General features: G+C 44.9%; 1 protein-coding gene across 8 annotated transcripts in view; it reads right to left on the bottom strand.

The window, feature by feature from the left end:
• Window positions 1-15973, bottom strand: part of CHD6 (chromodomain helicase DNA binding protein 6) — a 201717-nt gene extending 185744 nt beyond the window's left edge. For 2 of the 8 annotated variants that reach the window (XM_044927646.2, XM_025263458.3), the window contains exon 1: window positions 15818-15973. The gene's annotated coding sequence lies outside the window, so the exon portion shown is untranslated. The remainder of the gene's footprint in view (window positions 1-15817) is intronic. The other 6 variants (XM_044927644.2, XM_025263453.3, XM_025263457.3 and 3 more) reach the window with 4 other exon arrangements.
• Between the last annotated feature and the right edge of the window lie 2978 nt (window positions 15974-18951).

Raw genomic sequence — 18951 nt, 5'->3', positions numbered from 1 at the left:
ATACAAAGTGGCAAGGGGTATAAATGCTGTCAAATATTTTTAAAGTTTTTAATTTCCATATATTCCAACTCCCCTCCATTAGAACAGAGTATGAAAGGTTGACATGAAAATGCTTCACAACACTTTAAAATACTATCCCTACAGATAAATGTATTTGGCAAAGAGGAATTATTTCACATGCACAAACCATGTCTGTTTCTATACCATACGATAAAGTCCTGAGTCAATACACAGATTAACAGAATCTGGGTATTATTTTTGAGGTTTACCTTTCATGTGCTGTTGGGGAAGGTAAACCTTAGGAATACTTTAAGAATCTAGGGACTCTACGTAGAGTCTTTATTTTAAAGGGTATATTACTACTGGTTGATTTTATACAAATACCAAGAGTTAAAGGCAAATTTAATTATCTGGGCTAATGAGAGATAGTACAGATAAATCAACTCCATATGCAGACATTGTTTTAATCACTGGGTTTTAACTTCCTAAATCTTTCATCAGAATTATGAGGAAGTAAAACTGACCTAAAAGTTTCATCTCCATCCATTCTCATTCCTAAAGGAATTTCTGTTTAATAACAAAAAGGAGAGAAGCAATTGAAATAAAAATGCCCTAAGAACTCAACTATGGGTATCTGAACAAAAGAAAACTGACTTTAATCATGGCAAATATTTACTGAGAACCTGCTACCCACAGCTCTCCATGAGGAATTCAAAGTACAGCGACTGGACTTTGCACTCATGGGGCCACAACTTTATGGGAGAAGACAAACATACAGCAAACTGAAGAACAATAATAGTGGTTGACTCTTGTCTTCCCTTATCCCTGCTCCCAATGCCTCAATTCAGAGACTTATCTCCTAGCCAGGCCATCGCAATGGCCTCCCTCATTCATTAACCTGCTGGTCAAGCCTCTCCCAACCACTGGTGCTTACCTTGGATGCACACTGGAATCACCTGAGAAGTGACCAAAATTCCAGTGCCTGAGTCTCTTCCAGGGAAATCTGCTTTTCCGGCGTGCAGAATGGGCACTGGCTTTCTTAATGCTTTCCAGACAATTCTAATACGCAGTCAAGTTTGAGCGCCACTGTTTTATACCAATCGCTTCTACCAAGGATGGAATACAATTTACTCTCCTGCGTTTAGGTATCCGATGACTCCTCACTACCAATACAAATCTAAATTCCTTACTGCAATCTCCAAAGCCTTTCAACGTCTCCAACCTACTCCTCCAGCCCGACCTCCCACTCAGCTCCACAGCGCTCCACCAGCCTCCGCCTGTTCCCTCAGAGGACACTTCCTATGCATAAAAGGCTTCTTCAAATCAGACACCAGTCCCAGTCTGATTATTCACTCCAAATCAATTTTCAGGAACCAATTTAAAAGTTCCTTCCTTTGAAAAGCCTTCACCAACTTCCCTGGGTACATGGGGAGTTCTAACAAAACTGGACACGGCTCTAGTTTGACATGTATCACGATGTTGGTAGTAGGAGTTTTTATTTTCCATCTCTAGTAGGACTGTGCATTCCTCAAGGGCAGAGGCCAAGTGCATTTATCTTCAAGTTCCTAAAGCCTGGTAAAGGCCGAAACAAAACGAAAGTTTCACAACTGTTTACTAAGTATTGAGGCATCATATGCTTGTGGAATAAAGGAGGAAAGTGAAAGCGAAAGTGAAGTTGCTCAGTCGTGTCCGACTCTCTGCGACCCCGTGGACTGTAGCCCTCCTCCGCCATGGGATTCTCCAGGCAAGAATACTGGAGTGGGTTGCCATTTTCTTCTCCAGGAATAAAGAAGTAACAGTATGAGAAAAGACAAGTCAGTTACAGAGGCAAACTCTGACTCCAGAAGAGAACTGGGTAAACAGAGTGCTTCTGGCAGATACAGAGGGGGAAGGCCCCATGAAGACACTGGGACTAGTCTCAATCTCACAGAAAGGGAAATATCTAGATATTTGTCAAGAGCAAGGGACAGAAAACTAGGAGCACAGAAAACAGCAGATACAGTCCATGGCACAGGAAAAGCCATTTAGCTGTCTCCTGGGCTTCCCTGGTGGCTCAGACAGTAACCAAGAATCCACCTGCAAGGCACGAGACCCAGGTTCTATCCCTGGGTTGGGAAGAACCCCTGGAGAAAGAAGTGCAACCCACTCCAGTATTCTTTGTGCTTCCCTGGTGGCTCAGACAGTAAAGAATTTGCCCGCAAGGCAGGAAACCTGGGTTTGATCCCTGGCTTGGGAAGATCCCCTGGAGAAGGAAATGGCTACCCACTCCAGTATTCTTGCCTGGAGAACTCCAGGGACAGAGGAGCTTGGTGGGCTGCAGCCCAGGGGGTCGCACAGAGTGAGAAACAACTAAGCAACTAACACAGTGGGTTTCCTCAAGAGATTCCCAGCCCCCCCAAAAAACTGACCTTTAGAAATTAATCATGCTTTTCTTAGTTATGTAAATCTATTCTGTCTCCTTATCCTGCTTTATTTTTCTTCTTAGTCAGCCACCTGATACATCATGGTTCTGCATATTCAAATAAGACTGGAACATAAGCTCCATGAGAGTAGGAACTTGATTCTGTTTACCACTGCAGCCCCAGGGCTTATATCTGTGCTGAGCACAAAGTCAAGGTTCAACACATATTTGCTGAATGGATGAATATATTTATTATGCCCTCGGATCTGATCTTTCCTTTCATGCAGAGACTGGCTCCCTTCCTCATCCAGTCTCCACATATCCAAATCCTGCATCTTTCCTACCCAAAAAAATGCCCAGTCTGACTCAAAGCCCTCTCTGACTCCCCATCCCTCCCTTTTCTGAACTTCCAAAGCCCTTTATCTTTCTTGTCTTGGACACTTTTTATGGGCTACTTCATAATAGCACAAATATCTGTGTACAGGTATCTGCTGTTCAGGTAGACATATATCTTATCTCCCCTCTATACTGTAAATTCTTTAGGGGCAAGCTCTAGGTCATTTCCTCCCCAGAGCGTATAAAGTTACTCAGTAATTCCTACTGAACAAAAGGAAAAATTAAAGGTGGTATTAAATCTTTGATATCTTAATATTAACCTCAGAAAGATAAAAATCAGTAGTGATTTATCTCCATCTTAGTCCTTGGATACCTGATTCTTCATAAAATTATAATAGCTAATGCTTAAATCATGCTTACAGTGTGCCAAGTATTGTTCCAAGGCATTACATAAATTAACTCATTTAATCCTCGAAAGAACCATGAGACACAGGTATTATCTCCTTACAGATGAGGCAACTGAGGCATGGAGAGTGAGTAGCACAGCAAGAAGTCAAACCCGGTGGCCGGCTGCAGAGGCCATGCATTTTAATCACCATATCGGGCAGTCTCCTATTCATAAGCTAAATGTGGCCTTCTGAGAAATATGCTTCACAAATATTAGAAATGCGAGGATATTTACGGCAAGGAACTATCCTCATCACGTGGAAGATGGAATTTCAGAAGGCAGTAAGAGCAGAGAACAGATGACAGAGGAGTGGTGGGTGTGCAGCCCAACGCTGGGAAGGATACATGCTGGCTGGAGCAGTCAGCCTTGGACCTGAAACGGCAGGAGCATCTATCTGTAAGAAGGGACGAAACAGAGAAGTAAGCAGAAGTTCTGACATGAAGTAATTACAGGCAGAGCCCACATTCTAGACGCATTCGGTACCGAGATGACACAGCCCACAGTAGGGCAGCACACCGCAACTGCTTAAGAATGTCGGGCTCAGGACCTTCTTGGTGGTCCCGCGGTTAAGAATCCGCCTGCCAGTGCAGGGGACACAGGTTTGATCCCTGCTCCAGGAAGGGCAGCTAAGTCCGAGTACCCTAGGGCCCGTGCTCACCAACAAGAGAAACCGTCACAACGAGAAGCCTGAGCACCACAACCAGAGAGTAGTCCCCACTCGCCGCCACAACTAGAGAAAGCGCACACGCAGCAACGGAGACCCAGCACAGCCAAAAAGAAATAAGCAGATACGAATAAAACCAAAGGCGGCTGCCCTGGTGGCTCAGTGGTAAAGAATCCGCCAGCCAATGCGGGAGACAGGGGTTCAATCCCTGATCGGGGAAGATCCCCCATGCCACAGAGCAACTAGGCCCAAGCCCCAGAGCCCCAAGAACCGAGCCCACGTGCAGCAAGTACTGAAGCGCGCACGCTCCAGTGCCCATGCTCTGCGAGAAGAGGCCATCGCAAGGAGAAGCCAACGCACTGCAATGAGAGAGTAGCCCCCACTCACCGCAATGAGAGAAAAACCTGTGCAGCAACCAAGACCCAGCACGGCCCAAAAAAATTAATAAAATAAAATAAATAAAAAGAATGTCAGGCTCAAACTGCCTAGGTGACTAGCTCAGAAATTACAGACAAGTAACTTAACTCCTTTACCTCCACTGCCTCAACTGTAACATGGGCTATTATCAGCCCTTAGCCAGGAGGATGAAGGAGAAATCCATGTATATTCCTCAGGATGAGCTTGGTTATGCTGCAGTTAAAATTCCTGTTTAAAAAATGCAGTGGTCTAAAGTATGGGCTAACTGGCTTACACTGTGTAACCACTGCAGATTTCTTTCAGGGGAAAAAAAAGTATCTGCCTAGAAGTGTCTCACATGACTTTCAGTCAAATTTCAGTATCCAAAGCAAGTCATGTGGCCACGCTCAACTTGAAGGTGATGGACTGCAACTCTACCGTGTACCCAAAAGAAACACGGAGAACAGCTCTAACAATCAGCAAACCATGAAAGGACCTCGCACCGTACCAGGTGTTCAGTAAGCCGCCAATGACCGAGTAGCTGCTATCACCATTATCATGATTATTGAGGGCTCTGGGAAAAACTTATTCTAAGAACCCTAAGGCATAAAGTTGAAGGAATAAGCAGATGTGAGAACCACCTCCAAACACATTAACTGCAATAAAGCAAAGGTGAACTTACAAGCATCTCACCAGGATATAATGGAAGGACACGCCAAAAAGTTTCTAGTAAGCAAAGAATAGTAAACACGTGTTACCAAAATAGTACCACAAGCCTTTTACCATGATATCAGGGAAGGACATGCCAGAATGTTTCTAGTAAACAAGACATAGTAAACAAGAGCTACCAAAATAGTACCAGTCATTCTGACTCCTTTAGGACATGTAAAATTTCATTGATGATATCCTTATTTTAGAGAACATAAGAAAACTTACGCAGCCTTTCATAAATTCACTTCTAATCTCCGAGCACTCCTTCCCCACCTTTCTCCATAAGTTCTTAAGGGAAATCCTCCTATGTACGTTTTTAGGACCCTAACCATCAGAATTAGGGCAAGAGTCCTATTTAGTGAAATGAGAACTGAATCCTAGCTTGACTGTAACCTAGTGCTATGGCCTAACAAATCTTTTGACTAGGACATGACTGGGACTCTGTTCCTTCGTCCATGTGAGTGTCCAGTCGCTGGAAAGTGAAGTCGCTCAGTCGTATCCAACTCTTTGCGACCTCATGGATGGTAGCCTACCAAGCTCCGTGGTCCATGGGATTTTCCAGGCAAGGATACTGGAGTGGGCTGCCATTTCCTTCTCCAGGGGGTCTTCCCAACCAGGGATCGAACCCGGGTCTCCTGCATTGCAGACGGACGCTTTAGCGTCTGAGCCACTAGGGAAGCCTGTGGCCCCGTGGACTATAGTCTGCCAGGCTCCTCTGTCCATGGGATTTTCCAAGCAAGAATGCTGGAGCAAGTTGCCATTTCCTCCTCCGGGGGATCTTCCCTACCTGAGGATCGAACCTGCATCTCTTGGGTCTCTTGCATCGGCAGGTGGATTCCTTACCACTAGTGCCAGCTGGGAAGCCCCTTCATCATCCATAAGATAACAATATTGACTAGATGGCCTTGAAGTCCCTTTCAACTCTACTCTTCTGCAATCCTGAAAAACCAGAAAGAAGCTTTGGTTTAGAACAATCTAGTGAAGATGCTGAATTATGTAAGACTTGATAACACTTAAAACTTTAAACTAGAAATAACTGCCATAATCACAGCTATGATGGTAGGAACAAAGCTTAGTTCAAGAGTGAACAATGGAAGAAAAGTCAAGAGCACCCAGGGAGAGCCCTTCGAGCAAGAAATGTGGAAGGAAGAGCAGATAAGGATGGACAGAGTATGACTATCATGTGTAAATGAGGAGTCTGGTGTTTCAGCACAGCTTATGAAATCAGTTTTTTTAGTAACATCTCATACAACATTCCAGTCATAGCTCTGCAAATCAGCGATGGTGCCTCTGAAACTTCAGGGCTTGGGATCTGTCAGCTACCAGATCTCAATTCCAACAGACTGGGTTTTCCAATTCCTTAAGACCCCAAAGCAGTAATCCAAATATGTGCCTAGGGATCAAGAACTTGAAATCCTTTGGAGAAAGTCCAACAAAAGAGCTCAAAGCTGCATGTTACAAAACGTTAAGCTCCCCCAATCAGTGATAACTTGTGTCGCAGCTGAACAGAAGCCCCTGCCCAGACAACCTGCCATAAATCTCAAGTCACTCTGAGAGAATAAGACTGTCTCCTACAACAGAATTAAAGGGAAAACAGTGCTGCTTTTTAATGAAAACTCATGTTCATGCCATAAACAAAGCAAGGGCCACTGCTGCATCAGCAACTTTGCTCTGCCTGCAGTTCTACCTACGATCTTTAAGAAGCCTTCTGAGTCTAATATCTATGAGTGTAAAAAGTGTATGGAACATCATACTGTCTCTCATGCTTCAAGAGTCACTGCTGAATGAGTAACAATCTCCTGCTTGAAAACCTAAAACCTGGCAAATTAATTTAAGAAAATTACAATATCCCTAGAAAAATCCATTTTATTATGTCTAGACAACATCTTAAAAAGCTATAATTCTACCTGCGAATCTTCATTTACTTTTTTAAAAAATACTTAGTTATTTGGCTGCCCCTGTTCCAAGCTATGGAACTGGGGATTTTGGATTTTCACTGCAGCATGCAGGATCTTTAGTTGCAGCGCATGGGATCTAGGTCCCTGACCAGGGATCAAACCCAGGCCCCTTGAGATGGGAGCACAGAGTCTTAGCCACTGGACCACCAAGGAAGTCCCTTCACTTACCTCTATAGCCAAGTTTCCTTCCACCTTGTCAATCACAAAATACCTTCCAATTCTGCAATGGATGTTAACCAATAAACATATTTTGCCTCAATGTTATCCTTGATTTTAAGGAATTTAAAATTTGAAGTATAAATAGATGGGGCTGGAGGCAGGGAAGCATATACAAACCCTGAGTGAGTAAAAGAAATCCTTTCCTTTAACCAATCAACTTTTCAATATATTGGAAGAGGACAGAAGATAAGGCTCAATCCTTCAAGGGAAGTTTGGTGAATATTATTAAAGACAAAGATTATACCTTTATAAACTGAAAAACCATCCTCCAAGAAAGCTGGTAAACCAGAAATACTTTACATAGGAAAAATCTCCATTAACTAAAGTAATGAGAACCCTCAATATCAGTGTTTTATATTGAGAATTAAGCACTGCACTTAAAACCTGCCTGTAATAAATCTTTGTAAGAAAGAAAAAAGCTTCAGCAGTCATTCTGAAAGACACGAAAGGTCATAAGGCCTCGCATGAAAACCTACCTTGCTGTTTACAAAACCTTACAAGACACAGATCTAAATTTATTTTCTGATCCTACTATTTTCTTAACAGCAAATCAACTTTTAGATAAAAATAAATAGGTAAATATAAATGGAAAAAATAGTGTCAAACTTTATTATATGACTTGTTTAGTCTCATTTCAGGCTAAAGAACAGTCTTGCCCCATATTGTATTTTCCTTTCTAAATAAAGAGAGGAAAAAAAAATCCACTATTTCCCCCCAAAAGTTGGTGGGGGGTGGGGGGCGGGTAGGTTGTTAAAAGGTCTAGAGCTGTGCTGTCAAATGCCAGGGCCACCAGTCATATGTGGCTATTTAAACTCAAACTAACTAATATTTTAAACAAAAACTTTAATTCTGTTCCTCAGTCAAACCAGCCACCTTTTAGGAGCTTCAAAAGCCACATGTGACTAGCAGGTCCTGCACAGATAGAGGACATTTTCCATCACAGCACAAAGTTGTACTGGACAGTGCTGACCTAGAACAACATTTCTCAAGGTATACAAAATCATCAGGACAGCATGTTATAATACATTATAACACAGATTACTGGGTCCCTAACCCAGGAGTTTATCTCAGGGGTCTGAAAGTGAAGGTGTTAGACGCTCAGTTGAGTCCAACTCTATGTGACCCCATGGACTGTAGCCCTCCAGGCTCCTCTGTCCATGGCATTCTCCAGGCAAGAATACTGAAGTGGGATGTCATTTCCTTCTCCAGGGGATCTTCAAAACCCAGGCTGAAAGCCAGGTCTCCTGCGTTGCAGGCCAATTCTTTACCATCTGAGCCACCAGGGAAGCCCCAAGAATACTGGTGGGTAGCCATTTGCTTTCCCAGGGGATTTTTCCAACCCAAGGATCAAACCTGCATTGCAGGGGAGATGCTTTACAGTCTGAGCCACCAGGGATGGGGCCAAAAACCTGCATTTCTAACAATGCTCCAGCAGGACGTGATGTGCCTGTCATCTCAAGCAGTACAGTACTCTATAATAAAGGATCAGCTTGTGGTTCTTCTTAATCCACCTTTAACCAACACTTGGATAAAATGCTAGAAAAGCTAATTACCAGGAAAAAGTATTTTAAACAAGGTCTACACCATAAACTTGCATTTTCTATTATCAGATTCAACAGACAAATCATTTTTCTTAAAAATATTGTTGCTGTTTAGTCACTAAGTCGTGTCTGACTCTTACACGACCCCATGGTCTGTAGCCTGCCAGCCTCCTCTGTGCATGGGATTTCCCAAGCAAGAATACTGGATTGGGTTGCCATTTCCCTCTTTAGGGGATCTTCCCAACTCAGGAATAAAACCTGAGTCTCCTGCATTGCAGGCAGACTCTTTACCGCTGAACCACCAGGGAAGCCCAAAAAATGTTATAAAAGCAGTCAATTCTTACAAGTTTTGAACTTACCTCATCGCACATAGGTAACAAACAGTCCACAGATTTGCAAGGATCCAGACTACGTTTGAGTAGCCCTGATCTAGAAGAGCTGATTTTACGTTTTTATGATTATCTTTCTGGAGCTGGTCATTAACGATCTCTTTCATATCCTCTACCATTTCTTCAATGTATTTTTACAACCTGAGGCAAAAATGTTATTTCCATGAAGCAGAAACCACCCTCCACCAGCTCCTAAAAAGGGTAATGTAATTTGGTAATGCTAATGGGGTTTGCTCAAAGAAACAACCTGAGAGGTCTTCAATTATAATGTGATCCAAAACTGTCATGTGGTCAACAAAGATGAGGGCTTGACTTTTTCATGCTAACCCAAGGTTGAATTTAGACTGCTAACACTGCAAAAATGGATCAGCCAAGATACCCATTGAACATTACTAAGGTCTCTGCATTAAATTCCATAAAATTTCTTCACTAAATAAGATTGATGATTTGGGACCTTTTTTACCAGACACAATCCTTCAAAGGACTTCTTAAGAATGCTGATGGTTTCCCCAAATCCAAAATGACCAGCCCAGGTACATCTCTTCACCCCTGTCCCTTAGGAAAGGAACACATCAAACAGAGTCCCTGGATGGGGCTCAATGCCCCTCCCCAACTACCTAAAGCTTAGGTGTTTTCCTCATTCCACATATCAAACCAAACAGATTTGCCTTCTACTCAACTTCTAGTCTGGCCCAACAAACAGACTCCTAGGAGAAAATCTCCAGGTTAACTTCAAGTTCGGCCACTTCCTAGAGACTACTCTGAGAATTTTCTGACTGCTCAATCATTTTGTTTTACCAATCTATTTGACTATTACTTAAATAAATTGTAAAATAAGGCTCTGAGAACTGTAATACGTGACCCTTTTTCCTATAATAACATCTGGCCCAACAGAACTTGACATATATGATGCTCTGATAAAATAAGGTTACATGCTCAACTAGTCCTTATTTTAAGAAAAGTTCCACTTAAAATTAACAATAATAACGGAAAAGTTACAAGGTATAGCTCATTAAAAAGTCTGGGGAATATAAAAATGAGAGGAATTATTTCTAATTGTTCTGCTTATAGCGTCAGAAAGAAAATCCTTTTCCTCTTAACATATTGAATGAAGCACTAACAGAATGAATAAGAAGTAAAATTTAAAGCAAGAAAACATCAGGAACTTTTGCCACGGCCACCCCCTCCAGTCCCATCTGCAGAGGCAGATGGCTAAGACCAAGAGGCCCTGGACTCTCAAGACTGTCTTGTCACCTGCTGCAAACTTCACTCTATCAGGCTGCACAGACGACAGGCAAAGGCATGGAACGGCTTCCCAACTATACGACAGGGAAGAACTCTGGGGGTAACCCTTGCCTAGAAGCCATCCTCAGATGGCTGATGCAGAAGGGCATCCCCAAGCCCAGGTCAACTGATCCAGACTGAGATTATGCAAAAAAATACCTGAAACTGAGATTACGCAAAAAAACACCCAAAGAAGTCAGCCTCTAGGCAAAAGATTTTGCTCAAACAAAATAACTCCTTTGTAATGACCTAGACCAATGATCCTTAATATTATTTTTGCACCTGGGTGGGAAGAGATGAGGGAGAGAAGGGAAGGGGGGAGTCACAGATCTCTTTGAGAATCATAAAAAGCAATGGATTTGCTTCCCATAAAAATGCACACACAAGCGATATTTCATATACTATTTTGGGGAGTTTACAGATGAGCTAAACACTCCCTCGATGTCCATGAATCCAAGGATAGAAAACATCAACCTAAATAGGTAGGACCCAAAGGTCAATGCTACAGTAGCTGCTCAGTTGCTCAGTCATGTCCAAGTCTTGGCACCCCAAAGACTGTAGCCCGCCAGGCTCCTCTGTCCATCGACTCTCCAGGAAAGAATCTAGGAGTGGGTTGCCATTTCCTACTCCAGGGGATCTTCCCGACCCAGGGACTGAACCTTGTCTCTGGCATAGCCCTCACTGACAGGCAGATTCTTTACTGCACCACCTGGGAAGGAAGACCTTCATTTAACCTGAAGCCTGACCTTTTATGGAAAGACAATCGTAGAATTTAAAAATGTAGATATTCCACAAATAAAGCGCTTTGGCCACATAGTGTACAAGAAAATCCAAAACATATATTAAAATTTTACCAATACTGTATTTGATCCATAAAATTAGATTAACAAAAAAAACCCCTAGAAGAATCTTTAATAAAGGAGTAGAAAAGTAGAAAAATAGAAATCTTCCTTTACTCTTTTACAAAATTCAAACATGCATCTGTCACTTTGTAAATGTCTGGATTCACGTCCTGAAGTTAACTTAAAATTCTACTTCCCAGATTTCCTGAAATTTTCAAACACTATTCGGTATGTTAAGTTCTTCTGAAATTGTCAGTGGATAAAAGCACCATGGAAGTCTATTGAAAAGTCACTATTACAAACTAGAAAAACCAACTAATCCAGGTACCACAAGCAAAACTAAAAGCTTTTCTCCAGATTTTATGCAAATAATTTGGTTCAGAAGTTGGAAAAGGGGTAGATACTTTAAAACAACTCCAGTTTACTACCTTCAGGACTTTTATGGAAATAACAGAATTTCTCACAAGGGTATCAAAGGCCTCCATGAAATGAACCAAAGAGAAGAACATTTTGGCAAGGAAAAATCAGCTGCATTCCCCTTGTGCACTTCATGGTTATTACTGTACTGGGCTAACCCTGAACTCCCAAGTGCCCTAGGAAGACCTCTTTTGCACTATGGCGGGTGGGGTGGGGGAACAGCCCTCACTGTATTCCAACTTGCCTTTTCAATGACAAATTCTCGAAATGGAGAAGTGAAAAGGGATGGGTGTACAAAACGCAAGCAAAGTGTGCTAGTTAATCTAGCACCATACCACAAAAGCATGGCAGCACACTCCAGCTTTTTAAGAAATCTTTTTAGAGCCTACTGGTGGTAAAAAAAGGATAGGTGTGCTTTGGATGGAGATGATGTGTGTTCAAATTCTGGCTCTAACCTGAACCAGCTTCATGGCCTTGAACAAGTTACTTCATTTCTCTGAGCTGTAGTCCATGGAGCTCCTGGATTGGCTAAGAAAACAAGGTTTTGTTTTGTTTTGTTTTCCCTCATCTCTTGTAGTCCCAGCACCCGGCTAAGTGCCGGACCCAGACCAGGTATTCGTTCATTCAATGCTAGTTCTTTTTGTTTCCCTCACACGGGTGTCGTAGTCTATGGCAAACAAAACTTTTCTCTAGGAAATAAGATCTCTAAGCTCTAGATGTTTTTTAGGTATTTCAGAGTTTTCAGTATAGTAATAATCTGGTACGGGGAAATGCAGGCAGTTGCATGGGATCCACTGTAGCTTTTCACCTAAATCTGACTAAAGCTTCTGTGAGGGCTGGAAGTATAAAGAGAACTACTATTTACTAAAAATAAAACAATTGTGGGGAGAGGGATAAATTAGGAGTTTGGGATTAACAAATACACATTACTATATATAAATAAACAACAAGGACCTACTGTATAGCACATGGAACTATGTTGAATATCTCATAACAACCTATAATAGAAAAGAATCTGGAAAAAGTATATATATGTATGTATAACTGAATCTGTAAAAGTATATATACATATATATATATATAAAACTGAGTCACTTTGCTTGTACACCTGAAACTAACACATCACTGTAAATCAACTATACTTCAATTTAAAAAACAAATTTCAAACCTTGCTATACTGGGGAGGACGAGAGAAGAGGGTGAGAACACAGTCTTCTCAATTGATTTAGACACTGTCATTGTGTCATAGTACCAACGATATTTATGCAGGTAGAATCCTCAAATCCTAAAGCCTGTTCAAAAGGGTTCAGAACATGAATCCATGTGTGACTCCATGTGGTTATTACAAAGTCTACAAGTGAAAGTTGAAAAACATATGGCACCTACAGTCGCAAGCCTGTTCCCTCATGGCTTAACACAGGAAGACGTAACCGCAAACTCTGTTTGGGGCAAAGTCATACATTCAAGAAAACTTGAAAACTTCTTGGCAACTTCTCTAAATCGGAGAGCTCCAAGACACTAGCCCCAGGGCCTGCTGTTCCTGATAGGTTTTCTATAATATAATGGCAAAACAACTTACAAATGAGACAGTGGTTTCTAAAGAGATAAGATTCTGCTTCAGATTTTCTTTGGTACTTGTAATAGTTATAAGTAAATCAATAAATACAAAAAATGAACTGCCAAAGGATCTTCCAGAAATGCAGTAATGTTACATGCGGCCTCTCACTTCACTTTCAACTGGCCATTCAATGTTTCACTTGATTTGTCTGGAAGTTAATACACTGATGAGTTCAAAGAACTTCTGACTATACTGATAATAAATTATAAAAATAATGGGAAAGCCATAGAACATTAAAAAGTTGTGGGAAAGGTGATCCTAGTCCAAGACTTTACAGTGCAATAACAACTAAACGTAAAAAGCAAGAAAATAAGTGCAGTAGGAAAGATGTGACTTGGACTTCCCTAGTGGTCCAGAGGTTGAGAATCCGCCTGCCAGTGCAGGGGACATGGGTTCGATCCCTGGTCTGGGGAGATCGCACATGCCTAGGGGCCCCCACGCCACAACAGCAGCAGGAGAAGCCACTGCAACAGGAAGCCCACCAAACGCAGCGAGAGGAGCCCCCACGGGCTGCAACTGGAGAAAGCCCACACACAGCAACGAAGACCCAGTGGGCAGCCAAAGATAAATAAATTAAAATTTTTTTAAAAATGTGACTCCAGGCAGACTGTGGTAGCACAATGAGACACAACTAATTTCACAACAGATCTAGGTTTACTTTGCCCAAGGCCAGACTATAGCCGAGAACAGTATCCTAATCTGGTAAGGGAGATTTCAAAATTAGCACCAAAAAAAAAAAAAAAGGGAGAGAGGAAGTTGTAAAGGTTAGTTTTTAATAGCCTATTAATCAAGAAAAAAAGCTTAAGTAATTTATCATAATTCATCTAGGAATTCTGCCCTGGGACAGAAAGAAGTCCAAAATTAATCATTTCACCACTCCACATTTTCCCAGGCCTTTGGTTACAGGCTTATACGAAACCACCTGTTCTGGTTGGCACACATCCTTTCACTTGATGGTTCACGCCTAATCATTTTTATCACACATGGATCTCAAACCTTCTCTCTATTCCCAGAGAGCCACAAAGTTTAGAAAAACTATCTCCCTGAGGTTGCCAGCCTGATCTTCCCATTTGGAATACCAGCAAATTCTCCTGTGCTATGCAGCTGATGGGGACGAATCCCCAGTAAGAAAGACAGTTCGTAATTAGTCTCGGGAACACAGCAGTAGTCCCTGTCTGGACTTTTCTAAGGGTCCCAAGCGTATCCCCTCAAAGTACATCTAAATTTGGAGCCTGCTGGGATGGTATTCCTATAAGCCATTTGAGAAACAAAAATCGAATTTCAGGCAATACTGCAGACACTCTAAAAACTGTAAAAAATGTTTAAATGGGTATCTTCTCTGTTCATGGATCTGCCACACCAGAAAGGAGCAGTGTAGAGGGGGTGGGAAATAAGGCGCATACACAGCTCCAAAGATGCCTGGAGATGTTAGGGATTCGCTAGAAACCCTGGCCAGACTACTAATGGTCCATAAACTCTCAATTGGAGAATACGGGCCTACAGGTTCAAAATCGAATTACAGTGCCTTATTAGATCACACACTACCGAAAGCAAAGTCACAGCAGTCATAACTGGAACTAGGAACACTTTCCGTACACAAATGTAAGTGTCTGCTTATGCATTTTTAATCGGATCAAATAAAACTGAAGCTGCAAACAAACTCAAATTTCAATTATCTCACTAGTGAGGGGATTTCCTAATAGCGTCTTTTTAAAAACCAAGTAGCTGCCAACCCTTTGCACATCTGACAGGCACGTCCCTGGAAATTTGGGAGCAACAGACTCCGTTACTTCTCAACAGCCAAGGAAAGAAATACCCTGAAAGGGAGAGATTCCTTTTTTTTTTTTTTTTTTTTTCCTTTACGCTCCAACATGCAATCTAATAATGCACAAAACTTGGCTGCGGGGTTGCTGGACACCTCCAGGGTTCCAATTCTCGGGGCGAGTGCGCGCTAGTGCGTAAGAAGGGGGCGGAGGGGGTGCGCGCTCCGGGGACGCGCCGGGGGCCCCCGCCCCCTCCCGGAGCAGCAGCCTGGCACCAGCCCACCCTCCTCCACCCCTGCAAACGGACGCAGGACGCCAATAGAGCAACTTCTCCGCGGGGGCGGCGGGGGGGGAATAGCGGTCACCCCTGCCCCGCCGCGGCACGACCGGGGTCCCTCCTCGGCCGGGTTCCGAGGAGGCGGGGGGCGGGGGAAATGGGGGAGCCCTTCGCACGCCCCGCCTCCGCCCGCCTGGCCCGCGGCCGGGGGTCTGCCCGGACCCCCGCCCCTCCGCGCGGCCCGCAGCGGCGCACTCCCAAGGACGGCCACCCGGCCGGAGCGCGGCCTGAGCGCGAGCCCGGAGCGGAGCGCAGGCGGAGGCCGGCACCTAGCCTCAGGCCTCAGGCCGCCGCCTGCCCTCCGCCAGGCCGCCCGCCGCCGGCCCCAGCTCGGACCCGGGCCGGGCCTCGGCGGTGCCGCCGCAGCCCCTCATCCTGGCTTCATTCATAGGGGCACCCCAGCCCGGCCGGCGGGGCGGGGCCGGGAGCCCGCGGAAAAGGCTGGCCCGCCGAGGCCGGGGAGGAAAATAAAAAGTTTAAGAGAAGAACTTACCTAAAATGGCTCCTGCAGCAGCCAAAATACAAACAGCTATTATTTGGTGAAGTTTAGCTCAGACACCCTGCAAGGACACCCTAACCCGGATCGGGCCCGCCTTCCCTGCCATGCCATTGGGCTTCGCCGGCCCAAAATACAGCGTCATTGGTCAGCCCGGCTGCCGCTCAGGCAGAAGCCCATTTCAAGCTTGCTTGCAGGGGCGAGTGATGGGCTCGCTCCATTGTGCTCGTATTTGCATGGATGTGATAGCGGCGCTGATTGGCCGGCGCCGGGGGCCGCCCCGCCCCCTGCCTCGCGCCCCCCGCCTCGGAGACGCCGCGGCGCGCGGCCCCGCCCCCCGGGACGGAGCGGCGGGGCTACGGGGGCGGGGCGGGGCCGGGGTCCTGCGGGCCGAGAGGGCGGGGCGGGGTCCTGCCCGCCGCAGAAGGCAGGCAGGGGGCGGGGACCTGGAGCTCGCTCCGGCGGGGCGGGGAGGGGGTTCCTCCAGCAGGTGGAGGTCTCTTAGGTTATTGGGCTGGACAACTGGAACACCCGGGGCTGGCATCTCCGGGCCCGGGAGAAGATGTGACTGGGGTCCCGCGCGACAGATAGATTGCTCTGGGGCCGAGGTTCCGTAGGTCAGGAAAAGATGCCGAGGATCCAGGCGAAGAGTAGCTCTGTCTCCAGTCACATCCCTGCCAGTCCCCCTGGCTCCCTGGTACTCCTGGCACACGGGCTTCTTCCCAAGGACCACCCCCGCCCCGCCCCGCGCCCGCCCCGCACACCCCGGGAGGTTTCCGCTTTGGGGGAATCTTGCAACACCTTGGGTATATACCTCTCTAAAATCAGGGGTCGAGCTATGGTAGGTTTATGATCAGCCCTGTCTCCCTCACTATCCTTGTAGCATCCTCAAGGACAGGGCCCAGCATATAGCAGGGATTCAACTAATTGTTTTAATATTCTTCCGTTCATTCGTTAGTAGTTAATTTTTGAATGCCCACTAAATGCCAGGCATTGATCTGAGACTGGAGATACAGGGGTTAGTAAGACAATGGCCTTGCTCTGGTGCGATGGACATGCTAAGGAGAAAGAAAGACAGTAAGTAAATACAAGGGGAGAGGTAGGGCTAAATGCTATGAACAAAATAGACGGAGGCAGAGAGGAATGGGGAGTTGGCCCTGTCAGGCTGATTACTCTGTATACCATCCCATTACTGCCACCTCCCAGGTGCAAGTCACCTCACCACTTTACCCCCTGTTTGCTTCCCTCATAGGTGTTTCCTTAGCACCCACAAAAACAAAAACAAAAACAAAACCAAGGTTGGATTCTGATTGTAGAAGCTTATTTCACCTTATTTAAAGTAGGAATGATCTGAGTCCCAGTGATTCCAAGAGCCGTTTGTCTGATACATTCAAGATGAACACGGTTGACTTTGTCAGAGGTAGCTGTAATGATTTAGAAGAGCCTTACTGCACCCCCAGAGAGAGGATATTTTTAGTGTCTTTGAAACCCCAGCATTCCTATGGTTTTCAGCCTGTGGCCCCAACTCTCTTTTTTGGACCAATTCTTCAACTTCTTGGCAGACCCAGAGATTTCATCAATTTGAAAATACAGATAGCAGCCCCCATCCCACCTGTCGACCTCACCTGTGCACATTTCTCTCTTTGAACTCAAGACTGGCCACGATGTATCATGGTCCTTCCCTCCTCCCTTCTTTTTCTTCCTTCCTTAACTATTGAGCACCAGCTATGTTCCAGGTATTTTTCTAGACACAAAAGACAGCAGTAAATGAGGCAGATGATATCTGTGTCCTCAAGGAGCTTATTGTCTAGCTGAGTACAAGGGGGAGGTTGATGCATGGATTCTGAAGAGCTCCAGTCCTGCCCAGCTGGACAGCGGACTTGCCCCCCTGTACCAGCTGCTGCAGGGGCTGAAGCAGGATCAAGCAGCTGGTAGCCACAGCTTCTCCAGTCTGACTCCAGGATCAAGGTTTTAAAACTGCTCATGGGATTTGGGTCTGTGAACTTTAACTTTTGGAAAGGGGCTGGGAGCAGAACTGTATTAGAGGCAGAGTTGGTGAGTCCAACATGGGAATCAAGCAGTCCTCATTTCACACACTCAAATCTCTTGCCCACGAAAGATGAAAGCATAAATGAGGTAGGGGAGAGGGAAGAGAGTGTATATGCCTAAGCACAGAAGCACGGACAGTATTGGGAGGTGTGGTAGGGAGAGGGAGGGGGGAGGTAGATGTGTCAGTAATTCCTGTTCTTAAACTCAAGAAGAGTCAGTAGCACGTAAGAAATTAAACACACACAAAGACACAAATGTTATATCACTAAACAAGAAATCAATAGGAGTGCATGATTGATTCACAAATGAATGATACAGGTACAAGCGAAGGAAAGATCTGGTCAGTGTACTCAGGAGAGGCAGCAGTCCTGACCTTCGAAGAATCTGGTCTGTAGAACTGAGCAAGGTGAGTGGAATCAGACCCTTAAAATGCTTCCACAGTATCCAGAGGCTGGCAAGGAAACCCAGACAGCTAAGTGTCTTCTGGTTGTATCCATCCATGGGGACGTCTTAGCCTGGGTTTTCCAGAACGCAGAGCCTGACTGCGTAGGGCAGGAATGAGAGGCAAAAGGAGGAAGGCAGGGAAGAGCCAGTGCCAGGATAATTGGACATCTCCTCCTCTAAGTGCTGCTGATGGCTCCCACTCAAGAGATCGTCCTCTCAGAATCCATATAAAATGAGACTCAGTACAGCCTGTGGGAGGTGGAATGGAAGGAAGCTTATCTACCAATTCATCTTGAATGATTTCTTATTCACTCCAGTTGTTTGTACTTAGGTGCCAGTTTGGGTTCTGGGGTGGCCCCAAAACTTGGTGTCAAGGAGTGTGCAGCAGGGCCACAGGGCAAAGAATTATTGGGGTACAGTTACGTGGAGTCATCCAGCCCTTGCAGAGCTGGATGCTGCAGCAGCTGACAGGGACGGACGTGGTTGCCACTAAGAGGTCCTGGAGTTCTGATGCCGGGTGACACCAGTGATGCATGACTTTCTGTACCATATAGTACATCCTTGTTTACAAAGAAAGCAATCCTTAGGAGCTCTGAAGGGGAGCCACATAAGGGCTTCCGACAGTTCTGGAACTTTGT

Source organism: Bubalus bubalis, chromosome 14, assembly GCF_019923935.1.
Source record: "Bubalus bubalis isolate 160015118507 breed Murrah chromosome 14, NDDB_SH_1, whole genome shotgun sequence".
Lineage (NCBI taxonomy): Eukaryota > Metazoa > Chordata > Mammalia > Artiodactyla > Bovidae > Bubalus > Bubalus bubalis.
Note: the sequence above shows the minus strand (reverse complement) of the source record. Positions and strands in the feature narration are given on the sequence as shown.